Source organism: Octodon degus, unplaced genomic scaffold (genome assembly GCF_000260255.1).
Source record: "Octodon degus isolate 3935 unplaced genomic scaffold, OctDeg1.0 scaffold00016, whole genome shotgun sequence".
Taxonomy (NCBI): Eukaryota; Metazoa; Chordata; class Mammalia; order Rodentia; family Octodontidae; genus Octodon; species Octodon degus.
Window position 1 is genome coordinate 15267433 of NW_004524592.1, and position 6340 is coordinate 15273772.

Consider the following 6340-nt stretch of genomic DNA (forward strand, 5'->3'; position numbering starts at 1 on the left):
CAGGGTAGCAGGAAGCTCTCCACACACTCACTGGACCTGGGCTAGGACTGGGTCTCATTATTTTCTTTTTTAAAATTCAGGTGATGACATCTGCTTAGCCCAGATTGGGCATTTTTTTTTTATCATCACTCTCTTGTGAATCATTTGTTCCATCTAATTCTGTGAAATCTACAACCTCATCACCACCCATGTTGTTAATCATCTCAGAAAAATGATCAAAATTAAATACATCTTCATCGGAATCATCCTCCCTGTCTTTCCAAATTACTGAAGTCCACACTAAGCCAATTAAGTTTTGCCCTTCCTTTTGTTAACCAAGGCCACAACTAGCCAGATTTTCCTTTTCATAAACATCAGAAAATTGATCTGTCTGTTCTTTTATGCTTGGAATCACTTGGATCAATCCAGTGAAAAAGATCAATTTCATTTAAATGTTTAAAATTAGCACTTCCTCCAAGGCAAAGTAAGTTTGGATTTTTCGAAATTTACATTAACATCTTTACTGTCTTCAACACAAAGTTCAATGAAGACATAGCCCCTTTGATTATACCACTTTGCAGAAGCAGGCTGCCTTGTGAACAGGGCAGGGGAACAGGCGAGCCTCTTGTGGTGGCTGCTGGGATAATAGGGCAGAGGGCTTGACCTGAATTCACACAATGCACCACATGGAGACAGCAGCTTCTTGGTTATATCTAGAATTCTTTATGTGGTAGTTTTTAACTTATTAGATCTCTAGCAGCATTCTAGACTTGCAATTTTTATCCATCAAACCATTTTTATACTCACAAAGTATGTCACTACACAAGTGCACAAGAAATGCTTGTTACTGGAAAATTCCCAAGTTTTCACTATACTAAAGACATGCTACAATGAATATCCTCTAGGTAAGTATTTGCAGACATATACAAGGATTTCATCAGGATAAATCGCTGGGGTACAGACTATTAGTAACACAAAGAATAGGAAAGATTTTTGAGACTCTGATCCATAATGGCAAAGTATTTGTATTCTTTTTATTGTTCTCTGCACTGTATGAAAATGTATATTTTTCCAAACTCTATTAGTTTTTCTTAACTTCAGGGAAAGTTTCATAAATTAAAAAGCTGTCTTTTTTTTTTGGCATATTGTTGCATGTAAGTGAAGGTGAGCTTTTAAAACAACAACCAGGTCTGGGAAGATAACTCAGCAGCCTAAGCTCCTGCCTGGCAAGCACAAGGACCCGAGTTTGATCCCTGGTACCACAGTCTGTGTTAAGCCGGCCACCAAAACCAGGTGTGGTAGTGCACACCTGTAATCCAAGTGCTGGGAAGGGTAAAACAGGAGGATCACTGTAAGTCCAAGCTGTGTAGTAAGACCCTATACTGAATGAATGAATGAATGAATGAATGAATGAATTTAAATAAAATAAAACCACCAGCCATCTGTACATTTGTAAAGCAGGGCCAGAGCTGATGGTCTCTTTATTCTTGGCTGACAAAGAGCTCTTCCGTGTATTTACATATAAACTATTCACACTGAACATACATTTTATTACTCAAACTGTAAGCATTTCTACAGTAATATACATTTTTTAAAAATATCTGTTTACTTTTTCCTGGGATTTGCACACATTTGTCTCTCAAGTTTGCATTTTTACCACAGTTCTTTGTGGCATATGCTGTGAATGTGTTATTTTAAACTTCATTTGTGATGTTTCCCAGCATGAAACAATTTTCACACTTAACTTCATTGATCTTTTATTTATTTTTTAATGTATTTTAGTGCAGGGTCTCACTACACAGATTGGACTCATAGTGATCCTCCAGTTTTCAGCCTCCCAAATGCTGGGATTACAGGTGTGCACCATCATGCCCAATCTCAGTCGCTGTCTCAGAGCACCCCGGGGAAAGGGCCAACATGGTACACAGGGGATCAAACCCCAGTCCCTGTTCCTGCCTAAACAGATGCTTTAGTCCACTGAGCTTTCTAGTTGGTCCCATTGTGTGGAGGGCCACCTGAGCAGTCTCCTTGAAAGAAGAGTGACTGTCTCCATTTTTACTGAGCCTGACCCTATTTCCTCTTATTGTTCTGTACAGAGCTGGCTAGGACTTCTGTTTATCCTTCAATTGGCCTTAAGCAATGTGTATTGTCTAGCTGAGGTGCAGGTGATAGTCTTTGAAGGTGGCATGCATGTTTCCCTGGTAACCTATACCTGCTGCTCTTTAATGTGAGCCAGGTCAAAACAGGACGGAAGAGTCAACGCTCCACGCCGCCAGCTGGGATCAACAGAGGCTATGACTTCCTGGGGCTTGAAAGACTACATCAAAACTGAAGCACCAGACTAACCAAAACATTAATACTATATAATGCAGATTACTCTCTCTGCATATCCTCTCTGCATATGGCTGAGGTAAATGTAGGCCATCCACCTAGCTCAGCTCACAGTAGTCATCTACTTCCCACAATTCTGTCAATCTTCCTCAAGCCACTCTTCCACTGAATAAAACTAGGTGAGGCTCTGGGTTGCACTCTTGGTTCTGGAGAGCCATCTTCGTGGCTGGACTTAGAGCCCTTGACTCCCTGATGGTTGAAAATATAATTTAGTGTCTTTATTTTCGCTGTGGGTTGCATTGAAAGTGGTAGATTGGAATCAACTTGATGGGATTCCAATAACGTAACTTTGGGATTACAAATATTGGCTTCTTGGACCGAGACAAGGATCTGGAAGTGTCTCCTACACCATTGATCTTTTGATTGTGGATATTGAGTCCTAGAAATTCTTTCTTTATGCTGAGATTACAGTAGAATTCACTAATGTTTCCTTTTAACACTTAAACTGTTTCTTATTTACATTCAGATTCCTAACCCACTTAGAGTGTGTTTTTTATACTATATGGTTAGGTGTAAGTTTATCTTTTCCAAATAGCTGTCCCAACTATTTCCAACTAGTTGTCCTAGTACCAGTTATCAGAATTTCTTCTCTAACTAGTTAGAGATACCTAATACGTAAAGGTATTAGAAATACTTTTATCATGTATTAACTTCCATATGTACTTGAGTTTAACCTTCTTATCATGTTCTTCTGGTCCACTATACCAGGAAAGTATCACTTTAATTTTAAAAGGCTTGGAGGGCCAGGGAGATGGCTCAGAGGAATAAGCGCTTCCCTGGCAAGTGCAAAGGACTGAGTTCCGCAAAAATAAATAAATAAATAAATAATAAAAGGCTTTTCAGGAGCCAGCCAAATAGCTCAGTGGATTAAAGCACCTGCAAGCAGGTGCAGAGGCTGAGGGTTCAATCCCCTGGCCTGTCATGCCAGTCCCGCCCCCTGGGTGCACTGAGCTGGCAATTGAGACTAGGCGTGGTAGTGCATGCCTGTAATCCCAGCTCTTGGGGAGGCTGTAAACAGGCAAATCACTATGAGTGTGATCTAGTAGTGAGACCCTGAACACCCTGTAGACCCTTCCCTAAAAAAAAAAAAAGGCTTTACAGTAAGTTTTGATGCCTAGTAAACCCTCTTAAGTTTTCCTTTTTCATGGATTTCCTGGTCCTCACTCAAATGTCTGCTTTTCTTTATGGAAATGAGTACCAACTTGTGTAATCCTATCAGAAACCTTGCTGACAGAGATTTTTTACTGCAACTGCATTATGGTCATTAACCAAGTTAGGGAATACTATATTAAATGATCCTGCCCAAGCATAGGGAATTTCTTTATATTTATTCAAGTCTATTGATTTTCAGAAGCTCATAAATTTTTTCATTATGTTTTATAGTTATTAATTTCATTCTTTTGGGGGGAGTTATGAATCAGAATCTCACTATATAGTTCAGACTGGCCCTAAACTCACAGTGATGCCTCAGCTTCCCTGTTGCTGGGATTCACAGGTATACATTACCACACCTGGTGCCTTTGTATTACTTGAGGCCAGGTCTTACTAAGTTGCTTACAATCTGTGATTCCCCCTGTCTCAGTCTCCCAAAGTGTGGCACCCAGCCCTGCTGAGTATTTTCAACATGAATGGGAGTTAAATTTCCCAGATGCTTTTCAGCATCAATATATACAATATATACAACTGTAACTTTTTAATGTGGAAAATTCTAAAGCAGGAATAGTCAAACCCTTCGCAATGTCTAGCATTGAGTAAAATGACGTCTATATACAACTTCCTCAATTTGAATAATTTATAAAATCCACTGAAATGTAACAGATTATCCTGCATGGCTAAATGGCTACAAACCAACTGACAGTTAAAGAACAAATACCAAAACCAATTTCAGACTTAAGAGTAATGGATCTCCCATGCTTTTATCCTGTCAATGGGTATCAGTCACCCTAGATACAAAAATGGCTTACCATACCAAACTATGCAACAATAACTAGTCCAAAGAAAATAGACTGTGTACAATACAGCAAAGAGCGAACTACATTCTATAGTTCAAAAACTCTTTGTATCTGTTTATGAATAAAACTTCGTCAGTAAAACTACGCAGTAGTAATTTTGTGGTACAACTACAAAAACCAAGCAAAGGAGTAGTGAACACTAAATCTAAAATTAATCTACACCAAAATGTAAAACCTACAGTTTGCAGGTTCAAACTGTAAGGTTAGGGGCCCGGGAGATGGCTCAGTAGAATAAGTGCTTCCCTGGCAAGGGCCTGAGTTCAAAATCTGGTTCCACCAAACAACAACAACAAAACAAACTAAAGGTAAGGTCGTAGTTGAACACATGCCAACATGAGAAAAAGAGGAAGAATTCCTACTGAGTAGGGGAAAGAAAAACACAATTTTGAAGAATGAAATCTGCTGACAGGCAAATGGGATGGAAAAAATGATGTTCAGCAACTCAGCAGAGAGCTGTGGGAGAAAAACAATCTGGTGTGTATTTTAAACTGTCATAATAAAAAAGATTTAATTTTCAATTTATTATCTTTTAATCTGAAAAAAGATGACAAAGTATATACTGTTTATTTGCTGGCTTGTTTTAAGATACAGTCTTGTTGTGCAGTCCAGGCTAGCCTGGAGCTCATAATAATCCTGACACAGCCTCCTGAGTGCTGGGCTCACAGACAAGTGCCACCACACCTGGCTGAAAGTACTAACACTTCAATCTGTTTAAACAAAAGAAAGGTGGGGAGACATTTCTCTAGGGCTCACATATTATTATAGGTAAATGAAAAGAAAGGCTCAGCTATAATTTATTTCACTAGGGGCTTGTGGGTTAGCTCTGGTGTCTAAAGCGCCTACTTGGGCAAACTCAGTCAGGCTCAGGGGACAGTGGTTCAATCCCCAGCACCATATGTGCACCAGACCCACCCTTAAGGCAGTCTAGGCCAGTCAAAAAAAGAAAAAAGAAAGAATCCTTCTCATCATTTATTTAACTAGTAACAGTTATATGAATAAAAGAAAAATAACCCAGCAAGCTGCCTGGATAGGATTTTCTTCATTAAATATACTGTTTAGTAACCAAACCTATTTCAGAAACAGTAGTCCTTTAATTTCACTCCTTATCTAAGCTATGTTCTAAAATATATGAAAATAACAAAATGTATATAAATTTTTAACTCTCAATTCAAAGAATCTTTAAGCGATAGCAAGAATTTATCTTTCCTGTATCTAAACCATTTTCTGCAACAAGGTATGATTCTAAAATCAAGATATGAATAATATCAGACCAAATATCAGATCAGTTGTAAGTTGTAACAGTTCTTCACTGCGCTCAGGAGAAGCTCCTGCCAGATCTGTGTGTTGGAAACAATACTAATGAACAAGTATACTCTGCTTCCCAGTTTTTCATTCTTTCCCCTCAAAGCAAGTGCTTCAGTATATTCCAGCCAATTATGGTCTCTAATTAAATGGGCCATCATTTTAAAGTTTTATTTCCCATTCACTAATTATCTATATACATTATGTTCTGTACAAAAATGGAAAATCAGCCAAGAATGAAAAACCAAGCAAAGGAGTACTGAACACTAAAATTAATCTACACTAAAATGTAAGTATCAGAAGCGGAAGAAGATGGCGCTCGTCAGCTTTTTACCTGCACCTACTCAACTATCACAGGACCAGCTTGAGGCTGAAGAAAAAGCAAGATCTCAGCGATCACAGCAGGCCTCACTGGTTTCCTCCCGAAGAGAACCTCCCCCATGCGGCTATAGGAAAGGTTGGATACCTCGGTTGTAAGAGGATTTTGGAGATGGAGGCGCTTTTCCAGAGATCCATGTGGCTCAATATCCACTGGATATGGGGCGAAAGAAAAAAATGTCGAATGCGTTGGCCATTCAGGTGGATCCTGAAGGAAAAATTAAATACGATGCAATTGCTCGACAAGGACAGTCAAAAGACAAGGTCATTTATAGTAA

General features: G+C 39.0%; 1 pseudogene; it reads right to left on the minus strand.

Moving 5' to 3' along the window:
* Nucleotides 1–94: 94 nt before the first annotated feature.
* LOC105741559 lies at nt 95–6126 on the minus strand (annotated as a pseudogene).
* Nucleotides 6127–6340: the final 214 nt, after the last annotated feature.